Source organism: Apium graveolens, chromosome 8 (assembly GCF_009905375.1).
Source record: "Apium graveolens cultivar Ventura chromosome 8, ASM990537v1, whole genome shotgun sequence".
Taxonomy (NCBI): Eukaryota; Viridiplantae; Streptophyta; class Magnoliopsida; order Apiales; family Apiaceae; genus Apium; species Apium graveolens.
In genome coordinates this window covers 117,784,223-117,795,549 of record NC_133654.1, presented here as the reverse complement: position 1 = coordinate 117,795,549, position 11,327 = coordinate 117,784,223, and the positions used below count along the sequence as shown (strand labels likewise).

The window sequence follows — 11,327 nt, the reverse complement described above, 5'->3', positions numbered from 1 at the left end:
CCCAATTATGGGAGAAGGTTGGAACATTTCATACTGAGAAAACAGAAGCTGAAGAAGATAGGGAGAATCAGGATGGTACTCCTATTGGGCAATTCATGGACCTGCCTAAACAGAACTTAGACTATTATCTCCAACCACCACCCTGAGGAAACAATGCGATGAGAAATTCTTTCAGGACCTTTAAGTCGCTAAGCTCTCAGAGTTCCAAGGAACAAGCTGACCCAGTCGAGGCAAGAGCCTGGCTAAAGGAAATACAGGAATCATTTGAGATTCTAAATGATTGACGAATCACAAAAGACTGTTTTTGTCACTTACCCTCCTAAGAGAGAGACCACCCACTGGTGAAAGACCAAGAAAGTCACGGAGCAAGAGGTTATGATAAACTGATTAAAAGTTAGTCAATTGTTTTCGGGAAAGTAATTCCCAAGGTTATGGAGATAGTGTAAAAGCTTTAGAGCCAGAACAAAGGCGGACGAGTATGATGAGTTATGAATCTAAGTTGTAAAAGTTGTCAAGATTCGTTCTGAGAACACGAATCCAGAATGACGGGATATTTGAAATCAATGCTTATGTTGTGTTGGTTCATGAAATAATGATAAGAGAAAGGAAAATAAAAAGAAACCGAAGTGGAAAGGAATATAAAGGCAATAGAGTTTGAGGAATGATAAGGGAGTTGGGTATGAGGAAACCCTAAAGACTCGTAGCAATAGAAATAGAAAAGTATGTAATCGTCAGGATGAGGGTGATTCACCATGAGTTAAAATTGATGGTTGAAGGCATAAGAGATACATATATTTTATCCCCTGTAAGTTGGGAGGATTCGAGGAAACCTTGAGATAGTTCGAAGGATAAATAATGGGACGTGGATAGACTGAGGAGACAGGGAAGTAAGAAATTAGGAAAATTGGATGAAGGAAGTGACCTTCAAGAATGTGAAGTGTAAGACCGGTGGTTTAATACCCAGAAATGGAGACGCTATGTATGAAAGATATCCCAATATTGAGATGACTGTTGAGATAAACAACAAAAGTAAATAAGGAATTATTAAGAAGAAGTTCACGTTGAACACGACGAATATCTTCCAGAACATCCCTGTTGTCATTACCAAATTAGGCAAGCAAAGCGAAAAAAAAAACCGTTGTTATCTTTTGGAGGCCATATGGATTGACCTCAGTTTGAATAAGGATGCTATTGTGAAATTGGTATAGACTATCGAGGTGGGAATGATTGAATAAGATAATCTATCAAGGATATATGACTTGATTTATCCATGGAAGGATGCAAGTACCTTTTTAAAGGTGGAATAAAGGATATAACTTCGATAACTTAAGATGAACCCTAGGGGAATGCATAAAGGTTGGAATTTTGCCCTTAATAGGGACAATATGAGTTTTGAAAGTATGAATTGGAAAGGATTAAGGTAACAACAACCTTTAAGGATCAGTGGGGAAATTTTTCAGAAGTATATAGGAAATGGTTCTAGTATTAGTAAATGGTATTTTGATATGCCCTGTATCTAGGGAATACAGGAGGAACGATTCAAGGATAACCTTAGAGGTCTTACAAGGTGAAAGGTAATATTTAAAGTTCTCAAGAATAGAAATTTTGATAAAGGAAATATGACATAATTATAATAATTCCAGGTGGGCATGTGTTGAACCATAAGAAAGTATAGATCGATCCAATGACGGTCGAGATTGGTGAAAACAAGAAGGACCCAAGATAAGAGACGTCCTAAGTATGATCGAGAGTCAGTCGTGGCAATGTTCACATCTAAAGACTAAGGCAATGACTTATGGAAAAATGGTGATTTTTTTTCTCACCAGTTATTAAGAGAAGCATTTTCACATAAGCAGTGATTGAAATGAGGTAGAAAATTTAGTTGGAGGTGGTTAAAATGACATTGATTGTAAGGAAATTTTACTATCAGGAAAGGCAAAAGAGATGGCCGACACTTTAAGTGTAAGAGGACAATTATAGGCGCTTGTGCCAGAGGAATACAGTGATAATGGTTAAAGCCGTGAAGGTTGTATTATGGTGTGGAAGATTGACATTCCTTCTGATGATTGTGCGATACTCAACCGTGATAGTAGTTTGGTAAAGATTTAATTTATGTAATCGCCGTGAGCGGGCTATCTATCTTATAAGGTCATATCTTGAGATAAGCCAGGACCATGTTACGAAAGGACTAAATTAACCTTTGAGCTTCATGTCTCCTAATAAAGACATATGGTTAATAATGGTATTAACCTGCTATCGTTGCTTTCATTGAAACTCTTCTGTAATTTTATCTGCTTCATGTCATATGTACGTCAAGTTCAGGAGTGTTCTTTATGAATCATGAACGGTGATCATGTTACCTCCTTAGAAGAATTTGATACGATATGTATGGACTCCGTATGGTTAGCTATTAAGACTTCATGGAAAACGAATGACTATAGTAGGTCAACGGTGGACCATAGTAATGCAGGAATGATTCTACGAGTAATGAGCCGATTACTTACAACCGTGAGAGTTGTATTGGAATGGATGTTGAGAGTGAGTACCACTAATCGGGTCGTGGTGGTGTATAAGTTATCATTGATAGGCTAATTAAGTCAATTATCTACCTATTGAATACTTATTCCTTCTTATCAATAGAGAGTCGTATTACTATACGAGGAAAGTTGCGATGCAAGCATAGAATTCTAATAACGATGACGTCTAGAATGAAATCCCAGATTCGATTTTCGATATCGAGGGAGTTTCAAAGGTGATTGTTTATAAGCTCGAGCAAGAGCATGGGTCCATAGAATGATGGACGGAATAGTAAATATTCAGACACGTGAAATACGATGCTATAATACTTGATGTTGATATATATACGTATATGTTTTGTTCTCCTATGACAAACCTCTATAGTTCAGAGGTAGATTCCAAGCCAGATATTTTGTGGCAGTATATTTTATATATATACAATTCTCTTTAATTCGTTCTTTTCTCTCCTTTTCATTTCATATAAGCTGAGAAGAACAACCCTTCCAGAAGGGGAGGTATTGCCGAATGACTATCTATCTGTGTGATAGAAGCCTAGTAGGATACCATCTATTGTTTAATTGCTTGTCAAGTACTAAAGGCTGGCCACCTTCCGTACTAACTATACAATATAACAAGTGTTCATGATCATAGTGATCTCTCAATAAATTCTTTAACTTCTATTTGAAGGACCAAGCTTTCGAAGATGGAGGCAGCTAGAGATGAAGTGGTACCAAGTATGGTGGTATTCCGATTCTAACGCGTTCATGATACTAAGGTTGACGCGATTATTAAAAGGTTATAAAACGCTAACGAGCAAAAGTGTAATCAGTATAAAATTTGGTACGAAAGATAATAACGATTACGAACTGGAAAAGAGTGGGTATTGAGAAGCAAAAGCTGTAGATCTAGATGAGATAATGAGAGTTTGTACAATAGACTTGAAAGAAATTTGGAATGATCACTTAACGCGGATTGAGTTTTCTTATGATAATCGATCGTATGTAAGTATCGAGGTATCGCCTTATGAGATTCTTGAGGGAAGACAATGTTGATCTCCCTTATGTTAGGATGAAGTTGTAGAGCGCAAGATGCTCGGACCTGCAGTAGTCCAAAGGACCAAGGATATAATAGATCTAATCAGAGGACGACTGGTAGTAGCCCAAGATGGACATAAGAAGTATGTTGATTTGACACGAAAGGATAAAGAATAGGAAGTAGGGGACCTAGTGCTGTTATAGGTATTCCCTTGGAAAGGATGGATGAGGTTCGGAAAGAAAGGAAAGCTAAGCCCACGAAGTGTTGGACCCTTGGAGATATTAAGACGTATTGGGAAGTTAGCATATGAGCTAGCCCTACCCCCGAACATGTAGTAAATTCATAACGTGTTCCACGTATCAATGTGAAGGAAGTGTAATCCGGATGCCAGACAAATAGGGGCATATGAGCGCATAGACATGCAACCAGACGTAACCTATATAGAGCAACCAGGAAGGGTTATAGATCAAAAAGGGACAAGTGCTTAGGAGAAGAGTTATCAAACTAGTCAGAGTTGGTGGTAGAACCACAATGTGGGAAAATTGACTTGAGAGTTAGAAAGTGCAATGCTAAGAAAGTATCCCCAACGGTTTTCTATCTGATTCCGGGACGGAATCCTTTTAAGGAGGGGAGACTGTAATAACCCTAATTTTTGAAAATTTTTGAAACCCGGATGAATAGTAACTTTTGCTGACAATGCTGATTAAGGAAAATTATCAGACCACGTTATATAGGAGTACTGTTATGGAAATTCTAAGATCGTATTAGTATTCCATAAAGTAAATGAGTGTATGTAAAGGTCATTAGAATTCGGATCCGGACACTTTGATTTTTCCCGAAAATCCACCAGATACCGAAAGAATTGAGTATAAGGTAACATGATTAAAATGATTTAAATTTAAGGGTTATAAGAGAGGATTATAAAAGGAATATAAAATATTAAGAAAGGTTTAGGGGAACCCAAGTAATAAGATCCCGGATATGATCCCTCAAACGATCAACGAGAATGAATAATAAACGAGTCGTAAAGCAATTAAACGACTAAGGATCAAGCTTGGGCAAGTAGCTAGGGGATTAGCAAGGATAATACAAGTATTAAAGCACCTAATTAACAAGGATTAAGCTTAATGAAAAGCTTCCACCATAAGAAGAGGACAAGTGGCAAGAGTGATGCAAGTGGTGACATAGGCTTGCTTATATCACTTTCCACTAACTAACCAAGAGTTAGCCAAACAAATATCCACCTACCATTCCATTTACACCACAAAATAAGTCAACACAAGCAAGCTTTTTTCTCCCCCATTTCCATTGCTCTCGGCCAAAACAGAACCAGCACATTAAAACTGCTGTATCTCCTTCATTTCTCACTCAAATGTTGTTTTCTATAGCTCGTTGGAAAGGTATTGAGATGGCCTACAACTCTTGTTCACAAGTCTCATCCAAATAAGCATGGTAAGACCCTCATTTTTACAGTTCGTTAAATCGTACTTTTAGAAACTTCAAAGCCTAACTTTGTGTTCTTGATTTCTTTGGAAAGATCAAGCTTGTAGGAGGCTCCCTAAAGCTTCCTAGCTACTTAACACCTCCCAAGGAAGGTATAAACTTCAAAACCTAGCCTTTACTTTGATTATTAGTGAGTTTGATGGTTGGTTTTCTAAATGAGAAGCATGAACTTTGATTATTAGTAGTTTGATTTGAATTTGGAGTAATTTGGTGAATGAATCTTATTATAGTTAATAGAACTTGATTGTGATTGGATGAGATGAAGAATCTGGAGAATAAGGACTTGTATAGTATTATTTAGTTGAGGTTTTGATGTGTTAATGATTGGGGGTTGTTTGGTGAGGTTTTGGTGTAGTGAGAAAATTGGTAATCGCGTAAACATAGCCGTCGTAATGCCCGATTTACCTTAGACTGTTTTTGTTCTTAACTTTAGGACCCGTGAACTCACTGTAAGATTCTGACCATTCCCATGTTTAGATATTTCATGTTACGAGTTTCGTTTTGATATGTGGTTCGCTTGAATCCGAGGTACGGTTTAGGAAAAACGACCGTTTTAATTAACGGCGTTTCGCGAACGAACCATTACCCCTCGCCTTACTTTGAAACCTTGGTTAAGACCCTTAAATGACTAGTTGGAGTATGAAACAATTATTTAAAGTGGATTAGGCAGTTGGTAAGGTACTCGCGAAAGAATCGCCTTAAAACTCTTAATGGTTAATTTATTAAAAATGGTGGATCCGAGGGTACTCGAACGACTTAGGTGATTCATTAAGCGTAGGAGTGACCATAAGCGAACGTTAGGGTTCAATTGGTTAAAGTCTAGTTTCTTAAGCGACCGGGGTTTAATTTCAACTTATGTTGTTGTTCATAGGTTATCGGACCCACTCTAAGCTTAAGTCTATCCGGGAGCACTCAGACAAGTTTTTTACCCGCTATACTGTTGTTATGATGTATATGTGTATATGCATGATCTTGTGATAAATGCATATTTGTTATTAGCAAATTCTTGCGATATATTGTAGCATGTGATATGGTATATATGCATGCCTGTTTTGTATTCTTGATTTATATATCTGTTAGTTCAAATGCTTATTCGTTGCATAATACCTATGCTAGAGATAAGCGGTATTTGCGTATACCCTTAGTATAGGGGATCAAAAGGTGAACTTTTTCTAAAACCGGGAGGCGAGACTCCCGAGTATAATATATATATATATATATATGGATAGTTTTTAAAACTATTAATCGAATAAGGTTTATTCGATAACTTTATATTATTTAATGAATATTATTTCGAATATTCATTCGGGGGCTTATGACTCCTTTTATTTTATTTAATGAATATTATTTCGAATATTCATTCGGGGGCTTATGACTCCTTTTATTTTATTTAATGAATATTATTTCGAATATTCATTCGAGGGCTTATGACTCAGTATATTTTATTAATTGAATATTAATTTGAATATTCATTCGAGGGCTTATGACTCAGTTTATTTTATTAATTGAATATTATTTGAATATTCATTCGAGGGCTTATGACTCAGTTTATATTATTTAATAAATATTATTTGAATATTCATTTGAGGACCTATGACTCCGATTATTTGCGGAGATATATTCTTTATTTTATTAAAGAATAAGGTGTCGATAATCAAACTTATTTTTGAATATTCAAATAAAGATAGTACTTTCATATAAGTATATCTTTGGTTATTTAATACTCGTTTCAAGTATAAGTTTTACAACTTCTACTTCAATTATTTGTATAAAGATTATTTTTTATGGGATTATTATTTAAATAATAATATTCAGATCTTCCTTTTTAAAGGGGATTTAAATACTCGCTCAAAACCAGAGGGATCCGGCTCTGTGGTGTATTTTATATTCGCAACAAGGTTGCGGTTTTGGTTAATGAATTGATTACTTACCCAACGTTCGGGAAGTAAGTCCATCTATCGAGTCGGCATAAGCAACATGGGCTCAGTGGGCGTCCATGAAAGTGTAAGTGGCTGGGTGGCAGTCCATCAACGCGTAAGTGGCCGGGTGGCGGTCCAGCACAAGGTCCTAATGCGGCCAGGGTGATGACCGGTGGGGGATTCATCCATCTACTAGTAGAAAAGGTTACTTATTGGTATCTCAGCAAGATATCGGGTTTATGCCAAAATTATTTTCTTTCCAAATTTATTGGATATTGTAACTCTGTTCATACTTTACATGACAGAGGTTTTCAGGAAATGTATGGGAGATATATATGAATATATATATATATATCAGGACTTAATGAAGTATCTCGTAACTTCATTTCATTCAATGATATTTCAAAGATTGAATCTATTCAAGTCTTATCTTGTAGTCTCATCAGTGGGATGAAATTTTGAAACTGATGATACCTTGAACGGTGGTAGTTCAAGTAGTATTCAGAAAAGATATAAGTATATTGGAGTATCTTGTAACTTCATCTTTTAAACTTATATCTAGTAAATGATTATCTTATGCATGTCAAAGATTTTCAGAAAAACGTTGAGACAAGGTTAGATATATGAGATCACCTTGCAACGATATTTTTATACAGTTATAAAATGGAACTCTGTGTATATTATACATGTCAGAGGATTTCAAAGATTGTGAAAAGTATATATGTATATATATATACTGAATATTTTGCGACTTGGTCGCGTTAAGATATCAACTTGGTTCATTTCTTCTTGACCAAGACTTTCATGAGTTCTATGAGAATGCTCATATATTGTTAATTATTATACATATTATTTCGGTGGGCTTGTTGCTCACCCTTGCTTTCTTCTTTCATCACACAACAACAGCTAGAAAAGATGAACAGGACCAAGCTCCCGATTCGCAAGCGGTTAGGAAACGTTCTGCAGTTTCCTGTAGGCATTGATGCCGTTATAGGCAAGGTAGGATCTACCAATAGGCTAGGCTTTTAACTTTCGATGTACCAGACTTATGTATATTTATGAATTGTAATAATGGCAAGGAAATGTAAATCTATTCAGAAACCCTTTTAAGGTGTAACAGTTTATAATTGTGGAATAAAATGACTTGTGTTATTTTTGGTATTCATCTCTGAGACTATAACTTGTGGTGTGTGTATATTGTGGGGTCACAGTACGCAGTAGTTGGTTGACTGTTAAGATTAAGTATTGATAAGGGAAATGGAACTCGTGACAACCCGAATCCCCGACCCCGGATTTGGGGGTGTTACACATCCAATCTTAAAACATTTTTATTGAAAGGGATCATAATACTCGACACCCTTATAAATTTTATTCGCCCATTCACTTGGGCAGAAAATTAAAACAACGTCATCTTTCTCAAAATCCACAACATTTATAAATCTGATATTTGGATAAGTAAAATCACTTAGCTACTCTGAACATAGAATAGCGAAAGAATACTTGCATAAACAGAATTATTTAATTCAGCGATATGTAAAACATTTATCGATTCTAAACTGAGAATAGGGAAAGCAATACTTGCATGATACGATTCAAAATAAATATCACTTGAACAATAAGTGATGATAGAAATACCTGCCTTTGGGTTTTAGCAGTTAGTCACACTCGTAAAGATGCATCTATTCTGACATTCTGTCTCAAGACATCACCGTCCTTCTTTTCAACACTTGACTGATATGCTGCTCCTGCGATTGCTAGAAGCCAGATACCCTATACCATTCCATCTCATTCTTTATCCAACGTCTTGTCCCGATCAACTCGAGAGATCCGCATTTATAATTAAAAGATATAGCTTTAATTGTCTAAACGATAATCACTCGATGAACTGCGCGTCAAAATCCTATCGTCTACCCATACGATAGCCCACACATAAATATAACAGAAAATCACAGGACTCTTGATCCACATACACACATAATTCATATAACACGCAATCACATAACTCACGTATCACATAATTTATATAACACAGGACTCGGTACATTTAAAACTGAAATTGGGTCAAAATACGATTTATCGATCAATAATCGACTTAGAATGACTTGTAAAATAAGTAACCTTTCGAAACAAAATGATTTGGGTCTCAAAAGTATTTTTAATGAAAGCGGAATATTTTTCTGAGTCTGTACGCGTTCGTTTCGTATTAAACGGACGAACGGTTTATTTAATATGAATTTTTGAACATTTTTCGGAATTAAAACGGGTCTCCGAATCATTTTATAACTAAATAATAGTGCTCGAACACCCGAAAATAATTTTATAAGAATTATTGAGCCTGGAAAATAATTTAAAATAATTTTTTAAAGCTCGAACTATTTTTCGGAATTTTTAAATCATAAGAAATAATTAACCCGAATTAAATAATCAATTAAAATTCATTAACTAAATAATTTGGATTTATTTTCGAATAATAATAAAAATAATAATCTTCTGAACTAAAAAAATAATATTTTCTTGGAAATCGGACAGCACCTCCTATATTTCTCGGACTGCCAGTTGATATCATATCGACACAACCTACAACAATCAACACAATACTTTATATTTACGCGTATACACACTCCAGAAATGAATAACACGACCACCTGAACCAAAACTCGGACCAAAAGTGACTTCTCCAACAATTTCTAAAAATTATGAAATAAATATATAAACACTAACATGCTATAATATACAAAAGTACGAAGGCGGAATTTCGGAATCGTTACCCAAAATAAATTTTGATCACCTCGAAGAGAATATCCGATGTCCGAAAATATCTCCAGAAAAATTCGAAATTAATGGCCATAGACATATACACGCTGAGATGCCATGTGGAGTAATCACCACCGTCATACTCCTTTTTAATGTCCCGAAAATAAATTAAAACGGAAATATAACGGAAATATGCCCCACAAATTTTCTTCTCAAAACCTTGAAATATATATACCTATGCGTAGGTATCGAAGCGCTGATCGTTTATACATATAATAATTGAAATTTGGATGAACGGTTTGAGAGATATGAATTTTTGAAAATTGAAAAGTATATAAACAGGAGAGAGACAGAGAGACTAAAGAGAAGGAGGGGGAAGAACCTGGCGGATAAAAGAAAAAGGGGGAGGGGTATTACGTGGGTGGGGCGGGGGTGTGGCTGACAAGTTTCTTTTTTTTTTTTTTTGTTTTGTTTTTGTTTTGTTTTTTTTTTCTTTTAGCCACTGTACTACTTACAGTACTTATCAATATACAAGCCTAATTTTGTCCCGAAATTTAGAATTTAATGAGCAGACTTACGGGTACAATTAACCCGAAAATTACCAAATAAGTTTTAAAATTCTCGGAATAATTAAAAACTAATAAAATAAAATTTTCATAATTTTTAAAGCATTTTTGACTTGCGCGCTATACCCGCATTTTACAATTAACGAACCGAGCTGCACTTGAAACAAATTCAGAAAATCACGAAAATAGTCTTAAAATGTTACAAATATCCCAAAGTTTATAAAAACATAAATTTCGTAATTTTAAAACAATTTTTGAAACACAATTTATACCCGCTTTTAGCAATTAAACGATTCAACGCGCGGGTAAAATTAATCCTAAAAATTCTCAAAATAATTTTAAAATTCTCAGAATATTCCAAACTTCAATAAATATGAGTTTCGTAATTTTTGAAGAATTTTTGGAATTAAATACGGAATTTACAAATAAGTGAAATCTAAAAATCATATAGGGCTAAATAATTGATGAAATATTGATTTCCAAATTTTATAAAATCTCAAAAATAATTATTGTAATTATAAAGGCATAAAAATAATTTTAAAGATAATTTAAATATTTATGAATTAATTTTTCAATAAAATCACTTTAAAAGACAAAAACAAAATGATATGACTGAGTAATTAATAATACAAATAATCCTCAATCACAATTGAGTCCCACACAGTTAATATTACATAAAACACATATCAGACAGAATATCCATCCAATCCCTAATATTACTAAACGAACTCAATTTACCGATATCAATAAAATGATCGTTTTTCAAAAAAACTTTTGAAAATAATACATTTAAGGAAATATTTTCAGATATTAACAAGGATCGATATAACACTCAACAATTAGCATATTACTATTTAATAACACAAACTCGTCAAACAAGAATAAAGTATCCACCATTTTATTCTTTCCTAATCAGAAAATCACATAAGCATATTCAAATATTAATAATAATAATTCTGAAAATACGGGATATCACAAGTAAAGTGTCAAGGTACCACAACTATCAAGAAGAACAGGAGGTCAGTACTTACTC

At 34.6% G+C, this 11,327-nt stretch overlaps 1 long non-coding RNA gene across 1 annotated transcript; it reads left to right on the top strand.

Annotated features, from left to right (window-relative positions):
• The first annotated feature begins 4,835 nt into the window (after positions 1 to 4,835).
• On the top strand, positions 4,836 to 8,079 carry LOC141676912 (uncharacterized). Its single transcript, XR_012557223.1, has 3 exons — positions 4,836 to 5,004; positions 5,090 to 5,147; positions 7,881 to 8,079. It is a non-coding gene; the product is annotated as an uncharacterized LOC141676912 (long non-coding RNA).
• The last annotated feature ends 3,248 nt before the right edge of the window (positions 8,080 to 11,327 follow it).